At 43.9% G+C, this 13,933-nt stretch overlaps 1 protein-coding gene across 1 annotated transcript in view; it reads left to right on the top strand.

Annotated features, from left to right (window-relative positions):
• Positions 1-4,848: 4,848 nt before the first annotated feature.
• LOC310988013 (DENN domain-containing protein 2A) overlaps positions 4,849-13,933 on the top strand; it is a 39,019-nt gene continuing 29,934 nt past the window's right edge. The window contains exon 1 of the mRNA XM_083974495.1: positions 4,849-5,255. The gene's annotated coding sequence lies outside the window, so the exon portion shown is untranslated. The remainder of the gene's footprint in view (positions 5,256-13,933) is intronic.

Genomic DNA, 13,933 nt, shown 5'->3' on the forward strand with positions numbered 1-13,933 from the left:
CTTCACGGTCCAGCTGTCGTCCCTGTACCGGTCCAAACTGTCCATTCCTACTGAAAACACCATCAACATCCATGCAATGACAGACGCTTCTCTTCCGGGTCTGACGTCGCGCCGCCGGTGAGGTCACGTGTCTCCGTCTTAAAGGCGCAGCCCCTCTCTGTGGAAGCACTGCTGCAGCCACTGAGACTCTGAAACAGTTTTAAGTTTTCACAAATGAATAAGGACATTTAGAGTCATCTTAGTTTGACAACACGATTAAAACATATTAATCGAATTGGAATCTTTATGTATTTATTGACTATCTGTTATAAACTAGGCTACTTTGTGGATGTATTAGCACCACCTGTTGGACCGGAAAGAGAAGCAGTTGCCTGACAGTTTATGAGATGGGCAACTAAAATACATATTTAATTCCTCAAACAGTAGCTAAACTTAGTGTCTGCAACAACTAGCCTAACATAACTTGAAAATAAATGATAAGCGAGTAGCAGGTTTTAGGCAAAAAAGATAGAAATTAAAAAAAACAACAACCTCAAATTACTCCGAAAAAAAGTAGGCTTAATAATATGGTAAAAGGTCGAGGTCACGAGATAAAAGAAGAAGAAGAAACGTTGAAAGTGATGAGACCAATCACCATGGTGACGCAGATCCACAGGTGCTTTCAGGTGCTTCTGAACGCGTCGTCCTCACCAGATATATGGTCCTCACCACGCAAACCTCCACAAAAAGGCAAACTTGTACTGTGCTTGTAGTAATAAGGTAGATTAATAAGAAGTTTCAGTGCCACAGGTCACTGTTGTGGATGTAATTGTAACGTTCTTGACTGTCACCACTAGATGGCGTCTCTGGAGTGAAATGAAAACAGTGAGCAGCCCACAGAGTTGGTGAGTCCAGTCCACTGTCAAATGCGAGTAAGATGTTGGTGTCATCATGGCTTTTGCTCACAGCAACAATATCCCACCAATATCATATGCAACATGGCGCCATGAAGACCTGCAGTGTTGAGAGATGTCATGTAGCTTTGTTTCCACATTAACCAATATGCACATTAGCTAGCAGCCATCACTGGGCACGTGCTAATGCCACAGGCCGTCTAAGCGCATGCACAGTTTGCACACCCTTCCTCTGCTCCTCTCCCTCGCAGGAACGTCACCTCCATGTTTTCCTGATTGGTGCACTTTGTAGTCACTTATTTCATTGATTAGATATTTAAATGTCACAGTTAAACGTCTAATCTCACTACTATACAGTTTATCCTGGCCTCATCCTCTCAACAGTCACAGACAGAAGCTTTACTGGCAGTAGTGGCAGGGATCTATGTCAGGTTGAAACATTTTGCAGTGCCTCAACTTAAAACCTAATAGGAGGTGTTGAAGTATCTGACATGAACTTGATCAGCTGTAAGTTGGTTGCAATGTTTGATAATGTGCACTATGAAAAACATAATTGCATAGTTAGCCTACAGTATTTAGGCCTACTTATTTTTCATTCTTTCTTTTGCATTTTAACACGTGGCTGTTTTAGGTTTCTGTGTTTTATTTTATCCAGCCAAACATAATGCTTCACTGGTGACTAGATCAGATTGTTTGATTGTGTGGATTGTTAAGCCTCCACACAGTGAAATCAGACTGGGTAATTAAGGGTCTTTACCCACTATTAAGTATTCAATGTGTCTAAGCATCAATCAAAGACTGTGACAAAAAAAGAGAGAAAGAGTACAGGTGTCAGAGATAGAGAGTGAGAAAGGCCACAGAATGAGGGATTGAGAAACAGGGACACCTAGCGCCCAGTCAGAGAAGTCATGACATGGTTTGTCACTTCATCTCATATATCATGTTGCTAGACTCTGAGGGCGGCAAAGTGGTAAAGTGGTTTTCAGTCTCGCCTCACATTGTTCTGTGTGGATTCTGCAGTTTCCTCCCACAGTCCAAACATCTGCACATTAGGTACCTGCAGGTGTGAATGTGCAGCATGTCATGTTGTTTAGCCCTGTGATGGACTGGTGACTGTCCAGGGTGAACCTCACCCTCGCCTCATGTCAGCGACCCTCACAGATAAGGGGCATAACTAATGGATCGACTTAACTCTGACAATTTATGACTTGGTATACTATGACATTTATATGACATACTGTGTCATGGCATTTTTATGACACATTATACAATGGTAGGCTATTGTTTTTAACTTCATACACTGTGACATCCAGTATGATTTACTGTACTGTGGCACAGTTTTAAATGGTATTCTGTTTCATATGTTTTTTATACTATCATATTTTTTGTGATTTACTGTCAGTGTTGGCAAAGATTCTTTAAAGGTATAGTGATGCATGCTGCCAGTTACTTTACAATGACAGAAGCTGGACTACAGCAAAGACTATGGGAGTTATCAACTGAAGCTACTGTACTTAGAAAATGTAGTTCAATCTAAAATTACAAGATCAAATTGGCAGTATTTAAGTGGGATTGGATTATCAATGCAGTTGTAGATGAATTGTTTTATCGCTTGACAAATCCATTAAGGTCTAAGATACAACACACATGTACTGTATATGGTGCAAGGATATGTAAAAGAGTAGAACCTTCAATCTAATTTCATGCAACAACTTTTTTTCCCCCAGGTTTGGACCAGTTATTAGTTTGGGAACATTTGGAATGAGCACTAAAAAGTACTTCCTGATACTCTGTTTTCCTCAGCAGAATTCCACAGAAATTACCTAGAGGCTGTTTTTTATTCTATTTTTCTGCATTGGTATGATTGGCAAATCTGTTTCTGGGTCACTAAAGGAAAGGAAGAGGCAGGGAACAAAACACACCCTGGGTTTGATTTCATTGTCATTTCCTCTGCTTAACCCTGGTCTTGCAGACAGTTGACTATCCACCATTAAGGACTGAGAACATAACTCAGCCATGTTCCCAGTCACGGTGTTTGTCCCCTGGACAGTGGGCTCAGTGCGCTCTCAGGACCCCAGCTGTAGGCCTGATAGAGGACTCGGCAACACAATAAGGTGGGATAAACGCCAAACAGATGTTACTAGCCCCCTCCCACCCCCAGCCCCCTCACAGCTATTGATGGACAAGCCTGGCTTTTTAGATCTCCCTTGCATTTCAAAGGCGAGGTCAGGGTTTGGGCTCAGAGGTCAGTGGATAGTTGTTCTGCTTAGGTGATGCAGTTAGATACTTTATGAAGGCTGCTCACTGAAATGATCATAGGAATGCTACTCAGGTCTGTATAGGAATGTTTTGCTGTATTGCACTTTTGAATGTCTAAATATCACATTGCAACTTTTTATGCATTTGCATGGTGGTGTCTGTTGCACCTACGTACTGTAAATGTGCAGTAACCCCCCCCCCAATATACACAATAAAATTACTATTTACTCTAAGAGCTTGAAAGCAAGAGCCACATCAATCATTAATATTCATGTTATTGTATGTCCACTCTGAAGTAAAGCTTATGGTCACTCAATACTCTACTTGCAATAAATACCAGATAAAGGTATTCATTTTGATTTGGTCTGCAAGATATCAGATTTAGAAGATTTATTTGTTTATGTATTAGTTTATTTGAAAAGGGACAGTGCACCGAGTTAGCTAAGAGGCTCATTTTCATCAATAGTCCCTGATGTTAAAGGGCATCCTATGAAAAGACAACAACAATAAAAATTAAAAAAAACATATATAAAAAAGGTAACACATTATTGTATGCACAATTGAAAGACAATAACACACATCCACATGCTCTCATATAAAATCTGTATCAGTGTTCACATTTTTGATCTGTATCCATCATTGTCAAATAAAGTCCAGGGTGATATCTCCAGCATTCTGGCTTTTTTTTTAAATCAAAATAGTTGATACATTTTCTGTGACTTGACAGATTTCTTCACCTCTAATCCTCATATATAATTTGTGTCCATTTGCTCCATTTTCACTGAAGCTACAGACTTTTATTTTGGAAGATATTCAAAGTTGTCACTCAAATGACTACGCTATTAAATGTCAACATGGCATCACATGCCACTCACATCTGTATGACACAGTATAAAAACCTGAGCCGTCTGTCTGCACAGCATGTGTTTGTAATAACAGAGTCTGCGCTGTGGGGGTGAACAGGTTAATTATTAATCACACTGGCCATCAGTATGCATGTCCAACCTTGTTTCCTGCTCCCTCACTTTCTTCTTTCCGCTCTTTCAGGACTGCTGAGTTCCTCTGCAGCCCAGGGCCTCACTGTGGAGCCGGAACCCAGTTTGTAGTTTATCACCGAGTCACTGAGAGGTGGTCTGAGGTAATACACCCAAAAAACTGTCAAACCATCTTGTCGCCACACACACAGCATTCACCTCTGATGCTTCAGCTTTGCTTGCTGTAATTGCTGGTGTTGCTGGCACATGTGAACCAGTAAACTAAAAGTAGAGAAGATAACTAGATGAACATGTTGTCCCCTCGCTGAGATAGCACCAGTGGCCCTCGGGCTTGTTTAATATGCTCCCGTAGGAGGCTGTTATTTATGTATTCAGTCGTGCTCAGCGTTGCCCCTTCCTGCTCCATTCTTTTTTTTTCTCTCTTGAGCAGGACACTTGGTTTCCCCAGCAACCAGAGCTCCAATCGCCCAGCCAGCTGCAGATTAGTTCAGCAGTGGGGGGTTTAGGTGGGTGGGAGGGGATGTGGAGGGGGGGGGGTGATGATGGAAAATGGAGAGGGAGGAGAGAGAGGGGAGAAGGAGGGAGGTAGGAAGGGAAAAGAGGAGGGGGGTAGCATGAGGGAAGGAGGGGTGGGAAAAGTTTGAGAGGGGGAGAGAGAGAGAGAAGGAGCCCTCGTCATTCAGAGATAGGAGTCCGTGTGAGTGAGTGAGTGTGTGTGTGTGTATGTGAGTGTGTGTTTGAGAGAGAGCTGTAAACATTTTCCCCTGCAGTAGGCCGGACGGGAGGAGGGATTTCCCTGACTTTGTGCCTTTTTCAAACTTTCTGTGCACTCGGAGCTGAGCCGTACTCTGTGTCCTTCTCTGTGCATGCAGGCAGGGGCTATGCTGAGTGAGAGGAGACGGAGGACGCAGGAGGAAAGGGTGTGAAAGCCAAAAGAGGAGAGAAGGAGAGGAAGAAGAGAGAGAGAGAGAGGGAGGGGGGAGGCAAACTTCTTCTCTGAAGGAAAGGAACCATGCAAGTGGATGCTGTCTTCTTCTGTGGGGTCAGGTTACGCAAAATGAGAAACTACTCCAGGAGCACTTCATCAGGGCTCACCCAGCTCAGAAAGGTAATGTGAAGAGTTAAAGAGTATCTGTGTGTGTGTACCCATGTGTGTGTGTGTGTGTGTGTGTGTGTGTGTGTGTGTGTGTGTGTGTGTGTGTGTGTGTGTGTGTGTGTGTGTGTGTTTCTGTCTTTCTTTCTCAAAAACTAATTCAGTAGAGTCGTAGTAAAAACCATGATTTCTTTGTATACACTGTGTTGGACTTTTTTAATCCTTATAAAAATGAATCAACTCAGTTTAAAACCATTCATATTGCTTCAGGATCCATCTTTATGCTCAGTCTGCTCACATAATCTGCTGTCTAAATGTACATCCATGTGTGTGAGCTTTGAATGGGGCAGCAGGCGTGTGTGTCAGTGCTTCTGGATTGTAAATGTTAGGATGTGGTTTAGTGGTTTATTTGAGCCATATTTCATCGTGGACTGCCGTGGCTCCAGGTGAAAGTACGCACCGACTGTTGCTCAAGTAGCCGGTCTGAACTGTCTGCGCTAAGCTCATTACAGCTGCCCACTAGAGACTCATCTGTGGCTCGCTGAAGTAACTCGGCACACGTGAGGGCAAACGCGCACACACACATGCACACTCGGCGGTTGCCGGTTTCCATCTGCTTATTAAGGAAAACATGTAGCTGGATGGTTTGTTGACCATCTGGACCTTCTGTATGTGCACGCTGCACACTAAAATCATCACATTCTGACTGGGCTTGTAAACGGGAGAGAGAGAGAGAGAGAGAGAGAGAGAGAGAGAGAGAGAGAGAGAGAGAAGGACAGGATCAGTGAGATGAGCATTCTTCACTATGAACAAAGGCACCTCTTCATGCACAGTCCCAGCGCCTGTGTTGTTGTGAGGAGGCAGGCCGGGGTGGAAACCTCCACAGGGAGGACAGAGGAGTTCAGCCTCAGGTGGCTCCACTAACACTCAGCTTTCCAAGTGATGACGAATAACAGAGACGTTATTGACTCTTTGTGGTTGGCTTTGAATTGAACCTGGAATCTTGTAACTTGTAAACAGTTTAATGAATGATCAATCTGATGTACGCTGATGAGTGTGTAATGACTGAAGTTAAAGGAGACATATGATGCCCCCTTTCCACAAATTAAAATAGTTCCCAGGTGTCTTAAAGACATGTCTGTGACATGCTTTGGTCAAAATACCCCAAGGATCAAACATCACAGCTCTGTTCATCCTCTCAAAACAGCCCTGTTCAGAACGGCTGGTTTCAGTGCCTGTCCCTTTAAATGCAAATTAACCACTGCTTGCCCCGCCCCACCCCTTCTACTGGTCCCAGGTAGGGGTGGTATTAGCCTGCACATTACAGATTATGTTGTCAATTCTTACATTTTGGGGGCCGAAAGGCAAGACAAACACCCAAATATATGTTAAAGAGCCTTCAAAAAGTGACATTTCCATTTCCCTTTTCTGTTTGGGTTATATAGACAAAGTGGGCAATTAGCATGGGGCAGCAACAGTCACAATGACTGAACACACACAGACAAACACAGCACAACATACAGAGTCAGTCTTTATCGACAGATGAATGAATGGAAAAGACGTCACAGGGCCCCTGCTATCTGATCGTCGACTGATTAAAGGAAATGGCTATAAAAAGCCGCCAGGCCACTCATTAACAGTGACACCACCTAAACATAAATATCTAGCTGATTACTGACAAGCAAATAATGTGACGTTTCTTCTGCCAAGATAGGAATGTCCACTGCACCATTTCCTCATTTGATCAGAAAAAATAATATGTTGTATGTCACATCTCTGCCTGTGGCATGCATATATGCAACATGTTGGATGAACCTTTTCATCAGAACCTTTTCAAATCATCAAAATATCACTCTACAGTGCCACTAGTGGCACCTTTAAATTTAATACACACTCCTGCATCTGTGCATGTGTGTCAAGAATCAATCATTTCTCCTGGTGAGAGATGGATGAGTGATGCTCTGTTGCTGCTGTCACCCCATAGTGCAACAGGACTGGCTCCGTCCTCTAAAGCCCTGACCCTTCAGAGATGGTTATCAATCAGCCTGCATAATCCATCTCAGTGCTTTCCTCAGGCCTTTCACTACAGCCTGTTTTGGGGGTAATTGTTAACTCCAAGAATAAGATCCATTGAAACAACTGATTTAATCTGCTTGACTGGAATAGCAGCTGTAGAGTTTTTCTCCGATTTTGGAACATTTGTATTGCCGATTACGTTTCGTATTGACGGTTTTATTTTCAGTGGCAAAGTTTTATAGAGTACAAATCAACATTCCTCCTGACCTCTCTGTCTCCTGTGTCTTTCTGTCCTTGCATTGTATTTGCTTAACTCAGTGTGTGTGTGTGTGTGAGAGAGAGTTTATTGAATTGAGGCTGGCTGCCTCTCAGGCCGGTGCTGTGGAGAGGTTTATGGAGTTGGAGATAGAGACGTCTGCCGGTCAGCAAGGTTGTAATAAGTAGGTTGCAGTCCTGTAAAGGGGCTCTGGTGTGTGGAGCCACTGTGTGTGTGTAAGCGTGTGTGTGTGTGTCTGTTACTATCACACACATGGAGGTCTGTCAGACTTGGGTCAGTTGTTTACATTCTGAGTCAGGGGCAGAGGCTAAGTGTCTGCATGACTGCTGCTCAACACAATGTGCACTGTGGTGTTTGTGACCTTACATCCACCACTCACAATACTATTCATGCTCTCAATGCCTCAGTCTTTTACTCACGCATACACACACACAGACACACACTCATAGTGTATTTGTTTCTAATTTCCTTCGTTTCACTGATTCATTTCTTGTCCTTCTCGCCAAAAACATCGACACACTCATATTCTTGGAATTATCATTCGAAGCTCATTCATCTTCTCACTCTCTGTGACTCATGATTTCTACCACAACTGTTTCATCAGTGTGCATCAACTTGCTTTTTTTGAGGAGGAAAACACAGAAACATTCACACTCCAGATGTTTTGTGTCGTGACAAGTCTGTCGTGTTTCTCAACCGAATCAACTTGTGATTTTCTTTTTTTCTTGGAATCATGCTGAGGCGAAGAAGAAATCAGTTTTGATGATTGGTATGAGTCACGGAGTGCAGAGTGCAAATTCATCCAGGAAAACAGTGTTTAGCCTCATGCGGCTGAATTTACAAGACAGTTAACTATCGATGCCTGTGTGTATGTGTTCATTCATTCTAGTTTGTGCACATGTTACTATTGTCATGTGAAAGCAGAGTGACTTTTGCTGGTGGAACTTCCTCAGTGGTTTGATAACAAACCTGTGCAGTCTTGCACGCTCTCTTTTTGAATCCATGTGTGTGTGTGTGTGTGTGTTTGTGTGTAGGCAGATGCCACCAGTGACATCTGTCCTCTCCATTCTTCTCAGCTCAGAAAAGTGACAGCAGGGCTTTAGGAGGTTACAGCCCCGTCCACCCCTCCTCTTACAGGAACTGGCTTTTGACAGGCACTCTGCAGGGCGGCCTGAAACCTAAAGACCCCACTGGGCCAATCTCCTGCCGTCCCCGAGCTGCTGCTGTTACCACGGTGACACGCTCGGGGGGAAAAAATGTGTCCTGTGGTGATGGTGAAAGAATTCTTCTTGTTTCAAAAAATATGGGTAGGGGGTATTGTCTGTGATGTTGGTAGATGGCCATGGGTTTACTCAGGATCAAAAACACCCCTGACCCCCTCGCACACACCCACACCCACACCCACACACACACACACACACACACACACACACACAGATGCATGGATAATGCGTACCATGTCAGACACCCCTAACCCTGTCCCTGCAAGTGCAAGTCAAACCAACACATATACATGCATGCATGGATAATGCATTCCATCACACTGGTATTTATCCAGTTGGCAGCTGGCCATGTTTTTTTCATTAGATGCACCCTTAACCCCGACACACACACACACACACACACACACACACACACACACACACACACACACACACACACACACACACACACACACACACACAGATACCTACACACGCATCGCTTGCAAGCTGTTGCTCTGACTGGCAGTTTCACTCGGCTAAGTGTCTGAGTGGCATTAAAAAGAAACGGGACCATAGCTTGGGAGGGGGGGGGAGCGGTTGCTGCGACTCTAATTGGGACATTTAACAGGACATGGCAGACTGAATCCCTGCCTGCTGCGTTATTTACACAGTCTACAGTACAGAATGTTAGTGACTGGCGGGGTCCGGTCTGGAGAGAGGCGCAAATAGAACGTCAGCCCCAGTTTGATGGCATGCTATTAGATGTGGGCTTGGACGATTGTCCATTGCTGATCCAAGACCATCCACTAGCGTTGCCAGATTGGTGTGGTTTTGGCAGCTTGTGCCCACAGCGTGTGGTGGTAGCGGCATCCATGTACTGTACACACACACACACACACACACACACACACACACACTCTAGAACATACAGAAATACATGAAATATAGATCATAACAAGCTCAGACATGTTTACAAATGCATGCTCGCACACACTCGAGCATCCACTGACGCACTGTGCTGTACCTGCACATGAACATTCGTTTGGTCTTTTTTTGCTGAACATCGCCAGCTTGGGGGGAAAAAAGCATTGTATGCATGGAAGGCTGCCGTCTGGAAAGGAATGTGTCCATCTGGGTTCAAAGTGTAACTCTAATGTGGCTGTACAGCTCGTTGATTTAGGCTCGGGTTGCCATGTTATGATGAGCATTCCAAGCAAAATGGGAAAAGGTTACCGCACGCTTTGTTAGTTTGGTTATGTGCAGCTCGTCTGTGTAGTATTTGAGATGGAAAAACTGTAAGACCAGTGACCTCTGAATCATGTAAGGACTTCCACTCTTCTCTTCTCTTCTCTTCTCTTCTCTTCTCTTCTCTTCTCTTCTCTTCTCTTCTCTTCTCTTCTCTTCTCTTCTCTTCTCTTCTCTTCTCTTCTCTTCTCTTCTCTTCTCACCGAGAATGAGAAGAATGTTGTTTACCTGTCAATTTAGAGATCCACTCTATAATGAGAATTAAAACATTGTCTGGAGGTTCATCCGAGTGTAACAACTTAATGAGTAGATACACCAGACACGTTGCAGACACAGAGGAGCTTTGATCAGACCGAATCCTATCCAAACACTGTCTTGTTAAGGTCTCCAGTCAGGAAAGTGGTAGTTTTCTCTTTGTCTGTCTCCAGTGTAATGATACAATAATCTTATCCTTTGTTGTACTGCTATGTATTTGTGTATAGTTGTAGCTGCTGAGAGTATTGTCAGTATGTCAACAACAGTCTTTTGTATAAATCTGAGTGGCTCTTATGTTTACTGTCACATACTTTTGATAAACTGACAAGAAGAAAAACAAATACATTTAATGTACGATAAATGTTTGCCACCTCATGAAAGTGAGAAAGTGAGTTCAAGCACTTTTCTAGATCATGTGTCACAAGGGCTTCACAATTAAAGTCACTATAGCAACAGACTAAGCTGGAGATGCAGTGTGAGAGTGCAAAAAAAGTAAACTAATTAGATGATGCTTTGCTTGCTGCTTAGAAAAAAACATATTATATGTGTTGAGCACAATTTGTCCTGAGGTTCCTGAGGAGATGATGATGATGATGGAAAACGCGCATCTTTGGACCAGTTTAGTTTGGCTTGCTTCGGCTGTGCTAAACACCCCTCTCCATTTCACTCACTTTTTTGTCCACTGGCGGTCTTCTTGGCCCATGCTCACAGTTTGTCGGTCACGGGGTGTGTGGAGGTCAAAAACGTCAGCTCTGACTCTGACTCTGGAGTTTATACTCCGGAAGAGCACTTTCCCAAGCTCTCGCCTTGTTGGGCTCCCGCGGGGATCGGCGGGCGAATTATAAAAATCTGTTTCTGTGCAGGCGTGCAGCGGAGCAGGGGAGCAGGGGAGCAGGGATGGGATGGGGGAGCTGTGGTGGGAATTCTCAAGTGGAACCCTTAAAATGTGAAGGGGGCGGGGGGCGGTGGGGGGAGACAGGAAGGAGAAGGAGAGGAGAGGATTTTGGCTTTGGAGCTCAGCTCAGAGACTGTGGCTTGGAGGAGAAATTTGATCTGGGGCCCAGAGAATAATGTTAGTGTGCTAAAGAAGCCAGGTTATTGTTGAAAGGATCTGTAGGTCCACTCACTGTGGTAGAGCCTGTTTCAGAGAGAGGGGGGGTTTTGCCATCGTGCTCAGGAATCCCACATTTGTGTGTCATCACAGTGTAATTTCAGGTAGCTGTAAATACTGTTCACTGTAGGGAGCAGTATTATCCCTCTGACTGACGGTGTGTTTAATGACGCTTCCTCAGGTCTGTTGGATTCAGTCCCTCTGGGTGTTGTTGACCCTGCTGCTAAGGTTAAAGTCACACCTTGTGTTAAAGGGCCATGTGAATACAGCTGTGGATGCAGATGACAGTAGGCGCGTGAGCCTGTCACCTGGCATATTACCTGCATCTGTCAATAAATGACCTCATCTATTGAAACTCATCACTGCCGGCCAAACAGCAAGGCTCGCTGCCAGGAAGAGCTCCTTGGCTTCTTTTGTTTGTCAGGCTTTCCTGTCAGTGGCCTTACTTACTCTGTCAGTGATGATTTATGCTCGCTGCAACCACAGCGCTGCAACCGCAGGTGCATCTACACCAAGGTCTTGTCTCTCACTGACGCATGAGCCCACGATGTGCTTTAATTATTCTTTGGAAGGAAGGGAGCTGACAACAGAAAATGTTCAAGGGTGAGGAGAGATTTCAGTTTATTATCCAACGTGACTAGAGGAATAAAGATCTTTCGCAAATCATAGAAATAAGTGGAAACTTCACAAACCAACAAGACGTTTGGAGGCACAGCTAAACACTGTGAATAAGTCAGGTCAGCATGCTAACATTCTCATAATAACAATGCTAATGCTGTTAAACACAACACATTGTTTGAAGATAATCATTTTAGTTTGGCATGCTTGATGAATCAATCAAGGGCATATTAATGTCTCTACCAAATTTCATGGAACTATTCTATACAATAATTGTTGAGATATTTCATTCAAAACCATGAATGTTGACATTAGGTGGCCAATAGGAAAAGTCAGGGCACAATGAAAACCAGTAGTATGTAGGCTACGTAAGGAAAGTTGGACATCTTAGAAAACTTCAAAGCAATCCATTTGTTGTGATAGATCAATCTTACCCAAACATGATATAAACAACTTACTGTAGCAACAGATGTAACTACATCTTGCACAGCCTTCAGCCATATCACTAGCATGGCTAAAACACTATGGATGGAAATAATTGATCATGGCTGTGCAAGATGTAGTTATGTCAAATGATGCAAAATATTTACAGATCTAGACATAAAAAATGTAAAGAATTCATCTTTTCTCAAGCTTTAATTCAAGTTTAAGGTTGTATCATAAACTAGTTCACGCAGCAAGCCACTCAGCCATGTCTAAAGGCATTAATGCTTGTTATGAACAGCCACGCTCAAAGGCAAATGTAAAGTCTGGTGGGAAAAGTCAGTATCTGGTTTCCCTTAAAGGAGACATATTATGCCCCCTTTCCAAAAATCAAAATAGTTCCCAGGTGTCTTAAAGACATGTCTTTGACATGCTTTGGTCAAAATACCCCAAGGATCAAACATCACAGCTCTTTTCATACTCTTTAAAACAGCCCTGTTCAGAACGGCTGGTTTCAGTGCCTGTCCCTTTAAATGCAAATGAACCACTGCTTGCCTCGCCCCGCCCCTTGTACCAGTACCTGGTAGGGTTGGTATTATGCAAATTCACATCACTAGAAGACACCTTTTTTTGGGGGGGGGGGCTTCAAAAAATGTCCATATTACGTCCCCTTTAAAAGCACTTTTGTTGCACTTGACTGTACAAGTGAAAAGTATTCAAAGTAGTAATGTGGGCACATGGGGAAGAAAAAGAGCAGTTTGAACCCTGCTACTTTCTCACCACCACACACCTGGTGGGTGACCGTGTGAAGTTGGTGCCTGACTACTGGATTTTGGCTGGAAATGGAGCGGTGTTTCAGCTGCAGATGTACCAAATGTGGATTTTTTCTTTGGATTTGACAGAGGCACTGTTGGTTATGTAGGCCAAAGTGAGAGCTGTTTAAAAGCGGGATCCTGGGATGAGTTGGCATGGGCCCCCGGCCTTTGGAGCCAGCAGCAGTAATTGGGAGCAGACTGGGGATGAGTCAGGAGCTCTGCTGATGGGAGCTTTCTGTTGGTGGGGGGAGAGGAGGGGCTGACATGTCTGTGGGAGGGAGCACAAGGAAAGATGCCCCACCTCTGCAAGGAGAGGAAACATGACACCCTTTCCCAGATGGGGGGATAGAGAGAGATTTGTTTGCTCTGCCTCCAAGACAGATTCACCCTCCTCCACTTCTTTTTCCTCCTCTTATTGGGTAGATCTTGTCTTTTTCTCTAATTATTTTATAATCCAAATTTCCACCACACCAGTCTAAGTTTTATTATTATTTGGTTATTATTTTAAGGTCTCTGGCCTTCAAATGTTTTGAAATCATCCACTTCATTTTCACCTTGTATCAGTGTAACAGAGTCAAAGGCTCCAAAGTCCTATTTCTAGAAGGAAGGGCTTATCACCCTCCAGAGCTCAGTGCATCATTAGCCTGGAAGCTGCACCATTTGCAGTCAGTGGAACGTGGAATGGAAGCCACAAACTCCAAAGGGAAAAGGAGACCCCTCCCCATTAA

This window comes from Trachurus trachurus (assembly GCF_905171665.1).
Source record: "Trachurus trachurus genome assembly, chromosome: 6".
Taxonomy (NCBI): domain Eukaryota; kingdom Metazoa; phylum Chordata; class Actinopteri; order Carangiformes; family Carangidae; genus Trachurus; species Trachurus trachurus.